The sequence below is a fragment of the Zonotrichia leucophrys genome, chromosome 8 (assembly GCF_028769735.1).
Source record: "Zonotrichia leucophrys gambelii isolate GWCS_2022_RI chromosome 8, RI_Zleu_2.0, whole genome shotgun sequence".
NCBI classification, from domain to species: Eukaryota; Metazoa; Chordata; class Aves; order Passeriformes; family Passerellidae; genus Zonotrichia; species Zonotrichia leucophrys.
In genome coordinates, this window is record NC_088178.1 from 23577842 (window position 1) to 23595263 (window position 17422).

Below are 17422 nucleotides of genomic sequence, written 5' to 3' on the forward strand. Positions count from 1 at the left end.
CTGATTTCTCATTATGAGAGAACACAAATCCATTTGACGAGAAATGTTCTCTTTCCAGTCTCATTTTGTTTCACAACCTGTGGCCTAAACCTCAGGTGAATTTTCAAATAAGCCAGAGCTTGTCCTTGCAAGGGAACCTCAGAAGGAAACAAACACAGAGAGCACGTTGGCATTTTTTGTGTTATTCCCCAGTGCAGCAAGAGAGCACAGGAACACCTTGACAGAAGTGACGTGTGCCCCTCATTCTGTGTGCATGAAACCAAAAATACTTTGCAGATTTCTGTGAATTGTGCCACACAGCCTTTCCAAGTTGTTCTTTCCCCCCTTTTCTCAGATGGGGGAACTTGAGGGATGGCTGATAGGAAAGCAGGCCTGTGGAAATTCCCAAAGTGATTTGGGAGCTAGATCAAATGAAATCTCCTGTACTTCAAGAACTAGACCACTCTGCGCTCCAAAACCCACAAATTGTTGCTTCATACAGAGATGACTGACTTCATACATTTTGCATCCAAGTGCCACACTGACACTTGCCATTTTTGGCACCGAGGAGCTAAATTTATCACTGTCTTCTTTAATATGCCCTAGGAAAGGCAGAATTAGAGATGTCCTGCTGCCTGGGTTGCAGCAGCTCCCCATTGTTAATCCAGCCACGGAACAGCCCCACCAGAAATCTCTTCCAGCTTGATTTGCTCTCTCCACTGAACAGCAGCACGTGGATCAAACCAGCCCGAGCAGCTTGCTGTCCACCTGCTTCTCAAGTGCAACCAAGCAGAAGAAAACCACTCTGACAATTTGAAAGGGGACTACAACCAATTTAGAAGGAAATGATTGCACAGAGTCCAACCCGGTGCCTCGAACGGCGTCACGGAGCAATCCTCCATCACTTGATGTGCTGGGGCTGTCACTCTGCTGATTTCAAATGAGCTCAGGTAAACCAGTTCCACGAGCATGATTCACTTTAAAACACTTCCACTCCAGGGCATCACTCTGCATCGCTGCTGCTTGTGTACTTTCAAAGAGTATTTATACCATGCTTTTCATTTCTTGAAGCAGATTTATATAGATAAAATGTGGCAAATGCAGCCCCTTTGATGACTAATAATCTTATTTCTTTATGGGAAACAGGAAAGCTCTGGTATGGATGTAACTATCAATTTGTTTATCATGTCTAGGCCAAGTTCTCCACCTATGACAGATCTATGCTAGTTAGGTGTGGAGTAAACAACACTGGGAGCTATACTTACCTAAGACTGATCCTTAAAATCCTCCGGATTTTCAGATGAGAGAGTCACGTTTTAGTTTGGTTGAACACTGTTGACCTAAACATCACTTGCTGCTATGGAACTGCATTAAGTATTCATTGACTTTCAGACCCAAACTACAGTTCAGCATTTTCTTAGGTACTTCAGAAAGAAGCTTGGCTGTAGCATTTCATCCTGAAGTCTCTAATGCCATCCAGTATTAATTTCTTTGCCAAGAATCAAGTCAGTCCAAGTCCCTCTGTGCTCCAGCAGACTGCAGGGACTGCCAGAGCAAACCTCACAGGACATTGCTAGAGAAACCCCAGGAAGGCAGTGGAAAGCCAAGCTGAGCTCTGTTGCTTTTGGGACAGTATAAACACCACAGTGGGTAAAGCAGCCACAAAACAAATTAAAAAAACCCAACCAAACACGCAAAAAACCACACAAGCAAACAAAGCATGAACACACACTTCCAGGGAAGCCTCAGGGGGGAGGGAACTTGCTCCACTGGTCATAATCAAACCCACAGGGGCATCTTAGGCTCTGTGCCAGGGTCTCTGAGCCCCCTGGCAGGGGTCCTGGGTCCTGACAGCTCTGCTGCAGGGACTCTGGAGGGATGCACAAGCAGAGCATCCCCATGGCTTTGGGCACATCTGGCTGCCCCTGCACAGCAGCCTCCTGGCACTGAGGCACCTGCTCACGAGCTCCTGTGAGGAACAGGAGCTGTGCTCATCCTCCTCCTCCTCACTCCCATCCCACGGGGGGAGGAATCCAGCCCTGCCCTGACTCCCTGCACGGGGTCAGGCTGTGAATTTGGCCTCACTGGAACCAGATATGCTCCGTGGTGTCCCAGTCCCTCCCTGTTTAACGAGGATTTGTCCCAACAGCTCCCCTCTGGTGCCTTTTGGAAGCTCTGGCTGCAGCTGCAGAGCTCACTCTGCGCTTCACTAAGAGCAAACTGGGCTTTCAATGACATAATTACAGCCCTATATTAAAATGTTATATTTAAATGATCTCATTCTTCATCAGCAAAGGATATCCCTAACCAAAACAAATTCTTCTATATCATTTATTGTATTTAAGATAATTTAATTCATGCTGGAAGGCAGCAAATGAATAAATTCCACAGCACTTTATTTAAATATTTTTGAACAAATCTTGAAAGATGTTTTCATTTAGCTGAAAGCATACTAATAGCAATTTTTTTCCTCTATCACAATAAAAAATATGGGTTTCTTTTTATTGCACTTGTTAAAATAAATGGCATTTTTAATAAAGACTGTCCCCATAACAACATATATGATTTGATCACATTATGAAATAAATGTCATGTGAGATTATACATTTCAAAGCAGACAGTTTATGTTCCTTTAGTTATTAAATTCAATCAGTTTTACTTTTTTTTTTTTTTCCTGAAGGCAGGTATGGTTTTGATTAAAATGTGACCCCAAAAGCAGAATAATTTTAGTGAGAGTGCATTTTCATTTTTTGAAGGTTTATCTACCTTCCCATAGGAACTTAGAAGAAAAAAAAATATATGGCTTTCAATGGCAGAATTAAAATTTGGTTTCTTTTGACTGACATTTTTATTCCCAAGAAGACAATGTTACAGCACAGTGCTGAGTGGAAAACTTCAAGCTGACTAACTAGTTTCCATGTTTTTAGCCCATAAAATGGGTCTGATGTTACAAATGATTCCAGTATCCATCTCTTGTAGAAACTCAGCCTGAGCCATCAGACCAGGCTGTGACAGGGAACCACCACAGGACCTGCAGGGAATTTTGATTTCCCCTGGAAACTACCTGAGAACTACTAGATGCGAACATGGGGATGCAGAGGACCATCCAGAAGTGACCCACAGGGCCATACCCATGGCTCCATACAGACTGGCACTTCCTCCACAGGTTTTGGATTGTACCCTAACCAAGAGCAAACCCTCTTTCCTGTCTCTGAGTGTCTCCTTCCTGCCCACCCTGGTTGCTGAGGGACATGATTTAGGGTAAAGTCCCTCCTCAGGAGGCCCACAGGTCAGAAGCTGGTCCAGCTCTGAGATGGAAGTTGGGTACTGGAGTGGTCTGGCCTTTCCTCCTCACACAGCTGCCCCTAGCACCTCTCTCACACATCCATGGTCAGTACAGTGGGACACCTGCCTGGACAGCAGTATAGAAAAACCAGCCCATTTTGGGTCTGTCCAGAATGCCCATTGATAATTTCTGGATCATTTCCCTCATTTAGGAACGCAAAAATCAGAGCACTTTGGAAGAGAAGGCTTCATGGTGCCCCTGAGCTCTCCCTCACAACACCAAAGACACAGAATGCGGATCTGCCAGCCCCAGGTGTGACTATCACTGCTGGCTCTTCAGACACTGAATTTTTTTTGTGTCTTTCTAAAGCCCTCCATCCTTTCCAGACACTTTAGCTGCACAACAGCCTTGTTTTAACAAATGAAGCTCCTGTTAAAAATCACTGACAACACGGGTGTTGGCTTAATAAAGAAATTATTTTTAATCTAAACATCACCATCTGTCAGGCCCTGAAAAGGAAAAACAACAACAAAAAAAGAAAAAGTGCAGTGATGCACAGCCATGGAGCAGCATTTGAAAGCTCCCATCCCAGCTCTCACCAAGCATGAACACTGAATATTAAACAAACACCTGAAGCTACATGTGCCACCAGCTCAAATCATCACTTCATTTTCTGCTGCTTGCCACAACTTAGGGAGAGCATCACAGGCGCTGCTGTCTGTATCACCTGGAATTATCCATGGGAGATGCTCACACCACATCCCACAGATCCTGCAGGAGCCACAGGGGTGCCACCAGGGCACGTGTCCTGGAGCTTGTCCTGGCCATGTGTGGTGCCCAGGAAGGTGGGGACAGGCACAGGCTCTCTGTGATGGTGTTCGCAGAGGTCCCGGGAAGAGAGGAGGATCTGACTCCATATTTCAGAAGGCTTGAGTTATTATTTTATGATATATATTGTATTAAAACTATATTAAAACTATACTAAAAGAATAGAAGAAAGGATTTCATCAGGAAGCTTGCAAGCAAAGGAAAGGAAATGGAATGATAACAAAATCCTGTGACTGACCAGCAAGTCTGAAACAGCCAGACTGTGATTGGCCATTAATGAGAAACAATCACATGAGACCAATCACAGATACACCTGTTGCATTCCACAGCAGCAGATAACCACTGTTTACTTTTTGTTTCTGAGGTCTCTCAGCTTCTCAGGAGAAAAAATCCTAAGGAAAGGATTTTTCATAAAATGTGTCTGTGACACATCTCCTGAGGCCCTTTCTCTGTCTTCCCTGGGGTGCCCTGACCCCCATGAGAGCACTGACTCTGACCTTCATTAGTGAAAAAAGTTTCCTAGACTTCAAGATAGATTAGAATCCACTTAAGTGTGAAATAGATTATAGAGAGTAATGTAGGTGTATCACTTGGTGAGAAATTTACGTTTTGGGATGTTTAGTATGTTGTGGATGGAAGCAAGATGGAGGGCACAGGGTGTCATCCTGGGTTTCTTCTTCATGCTTCTTCTTCCTTCTCCATGGGTTTGGGTGGCATTTTGTAATTGGGCAGAAAAGTCCCCATTGCAGCTCTTTGGGATCAGTTATTGGGTTAGAAGGGAAAATAATCTGGATATCAGTTCTTAATTGGATAGTTTAGTCTTAAAAGACCTTGTAACAGGAGACTGTTGGCCATTTTGCGCCTTCTAATGAAAAGCTGCCCAACTCACTGTAGTGAGACTGATAAGAAATAATCAACACTTGAGTCTGGACATGGATTACTGCATCAAGTGCCTTCAATCCAGACCCAGAGAAACCAACAACTGGGACCCCCTAAAGGCTCCATGCCTGGCATCTGCACTGCCCAAGGAGCTGCTGAGGGGGGCTCCCATTGACACCCTGGGCCAGCTGCTGGAGGCAGGGCTATGAGAGGATAAACAGGGGAGGATGCAGATCAGGAGCAGCTTTCTGCAACACTGTTAGGAATTCTGCAGGAGAAAAGTTTCTGATCACTGACTTGTGCTGAGGTTGGATGAATTGGTGGGAAGCCGGCTGGGTTAGGAGGAAAGTCAGTGGTTGACTTCCCCATCATTCCCAACATCTCTAAGCAAAAATAATCCCGGGATTAAATTATTCCATCAGCAGCTGAGCTCTAAGGAAGCTTGGTCTGTGCTTGCTGTACCTCCCTGTGACATTCCCATCAAACTTCCACATTATTGCCCAGTCCCTGCACCTGGCAGAGGAGCAGCAGTGCCTGCCCACCCCATCCCACACCCAAGGGCAGCTGGGCAGCAGGGAAGGGGCTGGAAAACAGGCAGAAATACCCTGGCAAGCACCATTGGCAACCCAGGATAGCTGAGTGAATCCAGAGTGAGCAGTCAGATGTTTTACAGACATTTAACTGATCTCCCAATATCCTGCTAAATCTCTCAGGAAATGCTCAGTAAACCCTACTGCCTGCACAATGCAAGTGACAGTCCTCTGCAATTAAAAATGCCTGGAAATGGCTCTCCACTCCTCCGCACAAATAATCCAGACTACAAGCAAATAAACAAAATAAAATTGCTTTCTCAGAAGCAGCTGCGGGGCATCTGGAAAAAAGATGTTCAGGAAACCCAAGCAGAAACAGTGACCCAGACTTGCCTTTTTTGTCAGTTCCTGCCCCACTGTCTCCTGTTTTCTGGAGCAAACTCTCCTGCTTATGCCTTGAGGAAAATTTGTACTGAAAAATTTTAAAAATGCAAAAAAAAATTGCACCTTTACCACCCAGCATCCTTCTGCTCACACGGGTTGCTTGCTGTGCTGGTGATGGTAGAAATAAAGCTAATTAAAACCAAACTCCAGAAGTCAATCAAATTTTTTGCCCTTCATCCCTTTGTTGTGAGGGAACACTGCATGTTCTCCTCAAGTTACCTCCCCAAGCAACAATCCCATTTACTTTTTGACCTCTGTAAATTAAAACAAGTTTGGAGCTCTCTTGGTTCAGAGCTGTGACTCCATTTACTTGTGAAATTGTTTATTCAAGCAATTCCCACTCTGTAGCATCAAAGTTTGTTGTTAATAGTTGCAGACCACTAATCTACACGATGAATATAACAAAGCTTGAGGAGGAATCCCAAATGGACGGGTGTGATAAGAGATGGGAGAAAGAGGAAAGAGGCTGGCAAAGCTCCAGGTATGCAATATTTTTGTGCCTGACCTCTTTAATTACTTCAACACCAAGCTAGACTGGCAGATGAGCTCCAGAGCTACTCCAGTGATACCAAGGACTTTCATTTCTGTTTAAAAGATGAGGCTTAGTTTTATTCCACAGTATGGAGGTACCTCCATCCGGAACAACTCACCACAGCACAAAGAGGGAATTACTTTAAAACTAAAAAACAAAGAACTGCACAGCACTTTTCTCCAGTAGAATGTACACAAATACCAGCAAATATACACATATATCCTTCTGAGAAGGATATCTCATTGCTAACAGGAGATCAGGGGTTGTGTTGCCACCTCAGGGTCTCAGATGCAGGAAAGTGGGATGGGGACTCTGGAATGATGTTCTGCCACTCATCCTAAGGGAGCACCATGGGGACCATGTCTGCAGCCACTGTTCCTGGCCCTGGGGAGAGCAGTGGCAGTGATGTCTGGGTAAAGGGTTATTGCTAAATGAAGGTTCTACCATTTCAAAGGTTAAATTTTTATTCTCTGTTGGTGGGTTGCGTTTTTTCCCCCTCTATTTTTTTTTTAAAGATCTACAACACTTCAAAACAAAAACAGCAAAATGAAATATCTATCTGCAGCTAAAATCAGCAAGCAGGAGAGATCCTGACTTCTGGAACTTCTCCCTAAGTAGCTGGGATTTTGTCTTTCCTCTCCCAGCTCATCAAGGGCCTGTCTCCTTTCCCCACATTTTGCTGAGGTCTATCATTGAGAAGGTTTAAAATTCCTCAAAGGTTTTCACCAAATATCTGTAACTCTCCTCACCCTGGGATTGGAAATTGGAGAGGGAAAAAAGATTTTTCAGCTGCAACTTGTCTCAAAGCATGAAGCCAAGACAGAATCCTTCATTAGATTTTGTGCTATATACCCTCTATTAAAATTAGCAATATCTGATTTTGGAAGCAAAAAAAACCCCAGATCACAATGTAATATACTATCTTTCCCTTCACAATTGAAAATATCTTGCAAGAATGAATAAAATTTCATGAAGTGCAAAAAGTTATTATTATCATGTACATTTACTGAAGAAAACAATCAAATGACTGAACTGATATTACTCTGTTAAATGGCAAGAAAACCACAGGAGTTTCTAAAGCAGAGCTTGCTCCCAAAATTAGTGAAAACTGCCTGGTTCAACATTACAGATTTGGGTGAGCAGCTTGGGCTTGACTGATGATCATTTTTTTCACTGCGAAGTGGAATTGTTACTGACCCTCCAGGCTGAACTGGAAAAATAAATCTGTATGGCAGTCTTGTCAATCCAGAAAGTATCAAGACCTGATCCTGAAACTTCATTCTTAACCTGAGATATGGAAGAAAACTCTGCTGCTGGTGAGAGATCTGCAAAATGGATTAGGAAGAATTTTGCTTTTGGTTTGATGTTCAAATTAGATTACTAATTCACAGAGTCCTTTTTACTGTTTAATAAATTCAGATGAAAAGGAAAGATACAAATTCTCACAGTTCTCTTGCTACTTAATACATTCAGATGAAAAGGAAAGATAGAGCATAATCAACACGTGTTAATTTATGCAGATCTTTCCCTAGCTCCATGTTTTAAAATGTCTTTTTTAGATAAAAGGCCAATAACACTCAGCATTTTTCATCTTCAAAGTGCTTTGAAAATATTAACAAGCAAATCAGCACAGCACAACCATCAGGGTCCATAAAGATTAGCATCCCTGTTTAAAGAGCAATTCCAAGCAGAAAGGTTATGGGATTTCCTCTCTAACCAGCAGCCTATGCCAAGGAGAGGGGCTGGTTAGCAAATTCATAATTTGAGGTGCAGCATTAGGCTACAGCTGGGCTCTAAGTCATTCATGTGATAAATCTTGGTGACACTGTACTCTTGAAGCTTAAAAAATGCAAAAAAATGGGCATCCTGCAGAAAAAAGGTGCATTGGGGGAGAGTGTTTCAGCAGTGCATCATTTTGTTCAGGAGCCATGAGATAAGAGAGATTCACTAAGTGGGGGCTAAATGCAGCTCTCACAGTGGATCCAGCATCTCACACTGGGCTGTGTCAGCTCCCTGGAGCTCTCCATATCACACCTGGGCTGGGAAGAGCACCCCACACTGCCCTGAGCACAGGGATCAGGCAGCACACCCAGGTGAAGCTCAGCACATCCAGGTGAAACTCAGCATGGCCTCAGCACACCGAAGTGAAGCTCTCAATGTTCCCAGCACACCCAGATGAAGCTCAGCATACCCAGTTGAAGCTCTGGAAGGGCTCAGCACACCCAGCTGAAGCTCTGGATGCCCTCAGCACACCCTGGTGAAGTTCTGGATACACTCAGTACAGCCAGGTGAAGCCCTCAATGTGCTCAGCACAGCCAGGTGAAGCTCTGGATGCGCTCATCGAGTGCCTCTCAGCGCACTGAGCTCTGCTGCCTCCCAGCCTTCCCAGAGCACAGATCTTCTAGATCCAGATCTTCTGATCAGTGCCAAAGGCTGCGTGGGCAGATGCCTTTCTGTCACAGAGGGCACAAACACATTGTAAACAAACTGCTGAAACTCCTCCTACAAAGCAAAATCACTTTCTAGCTCTCCCGCTGGCAGGTCCTTCCTGTCGCCCTGGCTCAACCTGAGCCACACCACTGGGAAAACTTTCACTGTGAGCACTTTCAACACTTCTCCTTTCAAGCTCATTGTTTCCTCCCTGTTCATTATTTCCTGTCTATACCATAAAGGCACTTTCCTGAAGATCATCAGTAAGGAAACAGGGAAAGGGGTGGGTGGGTGTGCATTAGATTCACCTCAGCTGCTGAGGGCAGGCAGTGTGAGAACTGGGAATACTTCACAGAAAGGCAAAGTAACAAAGACACAAAAAGTGAAAATCATAATGATTTATGCAAAGATGTAAGCCACAGCTATAGAGAAGCCCTTTTTTTTTTGTGTCTTTTTATTTTCTTTCCTTTTTGAAAATGGACTGCAAAGGGGAAAGCGAGGATCTCTGGATGACAAAAAGAGAGCTGAAAACATTCCCAGGCCGTAAGTGGGTCATGTGCAGCACCAAATCTCGCTGTAACATCAGCACACCAAGGGCCTGGTTTTTTTTTATACCCAGGGTGTTGTTGTGGGCTGTTTTGGGAGTGCCCCCAGCAGCAGCAGATCTGCACTGGCACTTTCTCCAGTCATTCATAACAAAGCTCAGTGATGCAAGGGCAGGCAGCAGCATCGATGGGCTGCGGGCCAGGAGGTGAAATGCCACAGCAATGTTCTAGCCCAGGGCCTCTAAGACAAACATCAGAGTGAGAAAGATGAGTTCACCAGAGTTCAGAGCTCAGCCACGCTGCCTGGGCCTGCCCTTCCCCACAGCACCAAACACTGGGGCCTGCCCTTCCCCACAGCACCCCACGACCCCACACTGGGGTTCTGCCTCCACATTCAAAGCCTCTCCAAATTGTCAGGAGACCTCTGAGAATGGTGCCTGGGCTTTGGCTGGCTCTGCACTGTGGGCTTTGATCCCAGATAACCCTGTCCCTTCCTGCTGGAGGAGCTTCCTCTGTCTCTCAGGCCCTGCCTCACAAGCAGATGCAGAACTTCTGGCAGGAGGTTTTTTCTCAGCCCCCAGTCCTGGGGATCTGGGATAAAGGATGGGGTTCCCTCCTGTCACAGTGCTCCACACTTGCACACCTCCCATGCCCTATCTGCCCCTCAGCCCCTCTGACAGGAGGAAGTGTCGCAGACATCTGTTTATGAAAATAGTTTCTTGGGGTTTTTTCTTCCTGAGAAGCTGAGAGGCCTCAGGAACAAAATGTAAATAATTATTATCTTCTGCTGTGGAATGCAACAGGTGCATCTGTGATTGGTCTCATGTGGTTGTTTCTAATTAATGGCCAATCACAGCACAGCTGGCTCTCTGTCTGAGCCACAAACCTTTGTTGATTCATTCTTTTCTATTCTTAGCCAGCCTTCTAATGAGAACTTTTTCTTCTATTCTTTTAGTATAGTTTTAATGTAAAATATGTCATAAAACAATAAATCAAGCCTTCTGAATTACAGAGTCAGATCCTCATCTCTTCCTTCAACATAAGACGCCTGTGAACACCATCACAGGAAGCAAGCACCAGACCCAAGCAGTGGGGCTCTGAGAGAGCTCAGGCTGAATTAAGGCTGAATGTCATGTGCCAGCACTGTCTGTAATTATAACTGTTTACTCTTCTGAGAGCAAAATGCTCATCTGCTACAAAAACCAGACCCACCACCCAAAATTTCAATACTTTCTGAATACAGTGCCTGGCTTGCAACACACTTTATCAAAGGTCTGGGCTATCAAAGGTTGCATACTCCATGGGAAAAGTAATATCCGCTTTAGCTTTCAAATATTTTGGCTTTCTTTATTAAAAATGTGTACAACAAAAGCTTTATGCTGTTGTCATATACAAAAGAGATAACAAATGGCATATACAAAGCAGATAAAAAATGCAAAGAAGTGGAAATCTGTCAGCTGTTAATATCAAAAGGCCATACAGAGAATGCAAGGCAGAAAAGTTTTTCTCTACGTGAGCAAACCAGTTACTGTGTTTTCCAAGCAGCACATGAGGGGACAGCCAGCAGTGCAAGACAGAGTTGTTACCTCAGCTGATGTCTGGGAAAAGTGGCACCAGAGCCAGCACAGGCATGTCCCAGCTTCCACAAGTCTCTTTGGGCTTTGTAAGCTCTAATCTGGTGCAAAACCTTTGAATAATTCACTGATTTTGGTGCTGTAAAATCCACACACCCATTGTCAGAAGGCATTAGACAGATCAGCTCCTGACTCCTGTCATTTGCTCCTGTACACACAAAGGCTGAAATGTCTGTCCCTGACAATTCCAAACGTGCAGAAAAACAGAGATCTTCACAAACTGCAGTAACTGAAGCTTCATGGGGATTTCTTTAGTCTTACAATAGGGGAAAGCTTTGGGCCGAATGGAATTCTGTTGGGGAAAAAAAAACCTTTAAGCCTGGGGCTAATCCTTTAATTTCTAATAATAAAAACAATACTACTGGAAAAAAAAATACCCAAACCACAAACCAAACTGGCAACAAACAGAAATTTGCTTTAACTTAACATTTCAGGTAGGGTAGAAGAGTGATGTATATAATAGAATGGATTTTTCCAATGAACAGGAAACTACATTGGGAAGAAGGAGGCATAGGATTCACAGCTCTGGAAGAAACCAAGGCAGCAAGTTTAGGAAACTTTTGCCACAAACTTCTCTGTTTCCAGGTTGTTGGTGAAAGGAAGGCAAGTTCTTTTGTGAAAGGGTTTTGTGAGCTGTGAGCACACAAGCACAGAATAAGCATCACTTTTAGATTATTTTACAGGAAGACAATTTTTCCTCTTGATTCAGAAAGATAGATACAACTTTTTGTTTGTTTTTTTGTTTTCGGAGTTTTTTTTTGTTTTATTTTGGGGTTTTTTGCCTCATTTCATAGCTAAGCTAGATTTGGAGCTTGAAATTACCCATCTCATTAAAAAAAATCTGATGAGGCCACAAATAATCAGACTTCACCAGGCATCTATGAAAAGTATTTCCTACCTTTTGTTCATCTCTATTCCTGTGTAAAGTACTTATGTTTTCACACTTCAGGTTCCTTTAAGAGGTAAATTACTTTTGACAACCTATGCTTCTTTTTATTAAGGAAAAAATTGATGGCTGCTGGCTTACATCACGATCATAGATAATTTGGAGGCCTATAGAGATAGAAAATGAAATTATGTTTGTTGGGTTTTTTCCCCTTAAATTGATATTAAACTTTCCTTCCTTTGACCTTTTGGACTGGCCTGCCCATGACACCATTTCATTTGCATTCCAGCCAAACATAACATTGCAGTGCCATGTCAGGTAGAACAAAGCCAGACAAACTCAAAATAATAGGGGGTTTGGATCTTCAACCACTGGCAATGACATCAAGGTTAAGAAGATGTCTTTTTTTTTTTAGGACAGCTGCTGTCCTAAAAAAAATAATCTGAAAAAACCTGCTGAAGGAGCTGGGCATTGGAAAGCTCTCAGCAGAACCATCTATTGGCAGAGGAGGCTGATCCAAAGGGATATTTCACCAGTTTCCATCTTTCTGCTGGGAAAGTTTAAAGAAGAATTTCCTTGTATTTGGCTAGAGAGTTTGCTCAGCAAGTTTGCTCAACTTATTAAAGCACTGCAAGGGGAAGTACACAACACAACGTGCTCCCATGCAGCAATGTGAGTTTGGTGGGCAGAAAGGAGGATAATGTTGGAGAAAACTCAAACTGGAAGCATGGGCCATTGCATTCAGAGTCCAAATATTTGGCATTTACAGAGCAATAATTGCCCTGGGAACGGGATATTATTCAGAAATTCAGAAGTGCTGTGTACAAAATGTCAGTCACAGACGAGTCAATCAGTACCATATAACGAGAGATGGAATATAGAAGCTCATGGCTCTGGGAACCAACATAAAGGGAATGTTTTAAAAATGCTTTTGCTTGCCACTTCTTCCCTGCAACAAAGGTGAGTTCTACATGAGGTATTTGTCACCCTTAGTCACCAATGTAAAGTTCAGTTAGTGACACTGCAGCCACACAACTCCAGCAACCAAAGCTTAGGGTGTCCTTTGCTACCACAAGCATCCCATCCCATTCACAGGAAGGTTTGTCTCATCTCCCAGGGCACCTGGGGGAAACTGAGCACATGTCCACGTGTTCACACTCCTCCCAAACCATTCCCTGCAGTCAGGCCTGCATCACTTTGGTTTCAGTGATGGCTACCCCCTTGACTCTCTCTGTCTCTCCAGAGAGTGACATTTTAATTGTGCGTGCCCTTATTTTGGTCTGTCAGCTCCCAGCCTCAGCTAAACAGCTGGGCAGCTTTGGCTGGAGTCCAGAATTAACATAAGTTGTTTTTAACCTCTCAAAGCAAAGGCCTTTCCCATGGCTCCCCTGTGTGACCTCTGGGCACAAGGATCTGCTATTAAAAAACATCACCATGCGCAAACCACCAACACCCTGAGACAGCTGTGCAGGACCTTGGCCATGGCCTGGGGGGCATCTGGGCACTGTCACTGAGCAGAATATTATTCTCACCCCTTCTGAGCCAAACAGCACCAGAAACAGCTCCAAAGGATCTGGGAGTATTTAAACACCATTCAAGTTTTAGTTTTTACCAGTTTAGCACCCAAACCCCCTTCCAGAGCCAGACAATCAGGTTTCCTGTCTAAAGGGGGACTGCACAGCATCCTGTCCACTGTCCAAGGCAGGCAAGGCTGCTGCAGGGTGAGAGGAGGGTTTGAAGCACAGGCATGAAGTTCACTATTTAAGAGCTTGGCCATGATTATCAAACACAAGCTGCCAGTGATCAGTGGCTGCTCAGCTCTGCAGCAGCAAATCCCAGCTCCAAAGTGCTCAGGCACAGCTGTGCCGGAGCTGCGTGGAATTTGCTGATGAAAGGACTTTGAGACTAAAAGTTAGTCTACTTTCTCCAACTTTCCAGCTCTCAAACAGAGATATTACTGCTTTCTACAAACCCTTGAAACATCAGGACATCTCTGCTCCAGAGGTGAGACGAGGACTCGGGCACAGCTCCGCAAATGTTGACTTACATAACTTCCAGAGTCAGAGCACAGAGTGTGGTGTGCAGGGGCTGTCTGAGGGATCCAGGTGCTGTGCCACTGGCAGAGCAGGGATTAATAAGTGCTCAGCAATGCAGGGTAGGCTGCTCCTCTTTAATTGCAGGGATGCACGAAGCATGAGTGGTTATTTGCTCACCTGAGCAGCTCCATCAGTAAATGGTGATGCAGGGAGCAGCAACCCAGCCTGCCCCACACTCAGAGCCTGAGCTCCCTGCTTCGGCCATCAGGACACAAAACCTGGGAAAACTACACCCACTTGAGCCTGCGTGCTTGACAGGGCCCCCAAATATTTGTGTTGACTCAGTAATTCAAGAGTTCTAATCCCATGGCTAAATATCAGCTGGCCCTCATCAGTTCTCATTCGGAGAGGACAGAATGAGAAACCATTAGTTTACTTTTGGCTTCCCTACAAAACAGTGCATTCTCCCAGGCAGCAGCCATCCATTCCACCAGTGTTAGCAGCGAGGTCCTGGTCCAGGACAGGGGTTGCTAAGCAATATGGAAATACAAACAATAAATGAGTAACAGCCACCTGCAAAAGATTACACACCGAGCTGTACCTTGCAATGAAAGCCTGTGTTTGAAACTTCATCTCATTTGGATTCAAATTTGCTGAAATCGAATTTATAAAGAAGGAATGATTATTGTACAGAAGGTTTTGAGAGATGTAAACACTTCCTTTTCTATTACTGTGATTCACTTTGGGTTGTTCTCTACTGTTAGGCATTTAAAGCATGCAGCTCTGTGGAACACAATGGCTGGTTTCCTTATTACAGCACGCACTGGAAACTGCTTAAATATATTTTTCTGTCAACACGTATTTGTGATTCCCATATTTAAGGAGCGACTGCTGCTCTGTGTACACGTGCCACCAGCATGACTGATGCCAGAACGGTGTTTGCACAACTCCACTCCGGCAAAGATTAAACGCTGCTCCTAAGAAATCCTCTTTACAATGCCCAGCTATGCAAACAGCCCATACTAGGACATCTCACCAGAGAAACTTCCTCTCAAGGCCACCTCGCACTGGCTGTACCCGCCCTGAACTTGAGCAATGGGGCTGCTACTGTGCAGAGGGCAGATTCCTTCCCTGTGGGCTTGGTTTGTCACCCATTGGAAAGGTTCCATTGCCTCTAATAGGAATTCAGAGCCTCTCTGCAGCACGTCCCACGCCCAGGGCTGGCCAGGGCCACAGAGAGCAGGCACAGAGCAGTGCAGGCAACAAGATCCTCAGGATTCCATTGCGCCTTTGGAATGCGATCCACAGAGTTTAAAAACAAAAGATGCACCCTCTTGTCTAGATTGTTGCTGCCCTTGGACCTGTGAGCAGGCACAACAACGTGGTTCTGTGTATTCCCACAAACATAGTTAATTTGGGGTTTTTCTGGTTGCAAGTGAAACAATGGGAAATGAGAGAAAAAAACCCAACTTTTTGACAGCTGAAAACCAGCAAAACAATTCACTCTAAACCTTGGCATCCAGCTCAGCCATAGCAGCACTCAGACTCCTGTTCTGGCCATGTGGGAACCAAAGTGACCCCCCCTTCTGTGCACTTCCACAGCAAAACCCAGAAGTAGTTTGGCTTCTTTTGGCTCACAGAGAGAGGGTTGAGGTTTGTAGCCACTGTAGACCAATTGCTCTCAGACACAAACACAAAGCTATGGTTTGCTCAACTGCAGGAATTTAATGACAAATTTGAACGTTTGTCATCAAAAGATTATCCTACCTGGGGCTAGATGCTCTTCTCAACCTTCATACACATCTGGTATAGTCTTACCCAAAACAGAAAGGTAATTTGCCCAGGTTATTTGGTGGGGGGGTTTTGCTGGGTTTCTGGGTGGTTTTTGTTTGTTTTGAGGGAGTTTTTCTTTGGTTTGGTGGGGTTTTTTTGGGGTTTGGATTTTGTTTTATTTGGGTTGGTTGGGGTTTTTTTTGGTTGATTTTTTTTTTTTTTTTGTTTAAGTTAAGACGCTTTCAGCTGGAGTTTTCTCCCCGGCTCAGAGACAGGAGGGCGGCTGCAAAGGATGGGCAGGTAAAACTGTGCAAATCCCAAAGTGCCAACTTCTGTGGGCAGGTGTGTGGTGTTTGGAATTCTGGGGAAGTGAAGCAAGGCCAGGCAGTGCTGAGGCAGCAGAGGGAATTAGACTAATCCCAGCTCCAAGGGAGGTGCCAGGTTACAGAGCCGGATGCGGAGCTTAGCGTTCGCTTTCTCAGGAATTCACTCCCCTCCTAACTCGGCTGCTGAGGAGATTTCACTCCACGTTATTGCTTAAGCTCACAATCACGCCGTGCTTAAAGATTAATCTGCACAATAAACACAACAACAGCTACTAGAATTGAGGGCATCAGGGAGCAACGTGAACATTCGGGGTGGTTTTTTTGGGATATTACGCATGCAGCTCAAGAGTTGCAAAGTTCAAAATGAATCTTGCCACAGGTCCTCAAGGCAAGCAAAGACAGATGAGTGTGGCACTACAAACCATCAGCTCACCTGAGCTATTCATAATTCATAAATACTTAAAGAAAAACAATGGTGAAGCTCAGCCTGATATAGCAATAGTACCATGGGGAAGTGCAGGTACAGTATTCCAGAAATCAGAGCCATCAAAATATCAAAAAATGGCTAAAATTGCCAAGTGTAACTATCTGAAGCTACCCAAGAACCTTGAAAATGCAGCTCCCATTAAATTTATCTTCCAGATGACTTTCCAGATCCCAGCCTCAAGTTTGCACTGGCATTCCCCATTTTATAAAAGCCTTTCGATAGTTTTCTGCTAAAGATTTTATGACTTTTAGAACAGAGGACGTGGGATTGTGTCATCAGTGCTCATTTCTGACTCAAGGTGTGATGCTGAACAAGTCACCAGCTCCCTGTTTTTGAGAACTACCAGACATTTACTGACAAGAAAACTACTTTCTCCGCTGGGACAATTTGAGGCTTCATTAGAAATGTTTACAAACAGTTTTAGAACAGGTAAAATCCTACATAAAAGCAAAGGCAGTTTTCATTTATGCACTGGTTAAGGACAGACTCTAGAGAGACAAACTAATGGCACCATACTGGGAGGTAATATCAGCATGATGTGGCAACAGAGAAATATCAGATGGGAAGTAGAGATCCTTCCAGATGACTTTCAGAAGTGGAATAATGGAGGTGAGATTAAGTTTGACAGCAAGTTCCTACAGTGATAGGAAGTCTGCTATACATTAACTCAAAGGAAGGATAACAACCTCAGCAGAGGCATTGATTGCAGCTGAATTATGAGCCCTCAGCATGACAAAGCCATGAAGATATTTCTAGAGAAAGGCATTTCTGGAAAGATAATGTCTCTGTAAAATGTACTGTTACCACCCAAGATAAAACCCAGCACA

At 44.3% G+C, this 17422-nt stretch overlaps 1 protein-coding gene across 6 annotated transcripts in view; it reads right to left on the reverse strand.

Annotated features, from left to right (window-relative positions):
- The window catches only part of LOC135451325 (cytosolic carboxypeptidase 6-like), an 876962-nt gene that overhangs the window by 293302 nt on the left and 566238 nt on the right, over positions 1-17422 (reverse strand). For 3 of the 6 annotated variants that reach the window (XR_010441278.1, XR_010441279.1, XR_010441280.1), the window contains one exon: positions 10774-11379. The exons of the other annotated variants lie outside the window; for them this stretch is intronic. The gene's annotated coding sequence lies outside the window, so the exon portion shown is untranslated. Of the gene's footprint in view, positions 1-10773; positions 11380-17422 lie in introns of those variants that run through there. 6 annotated transcript variants of the gene reach the window in all.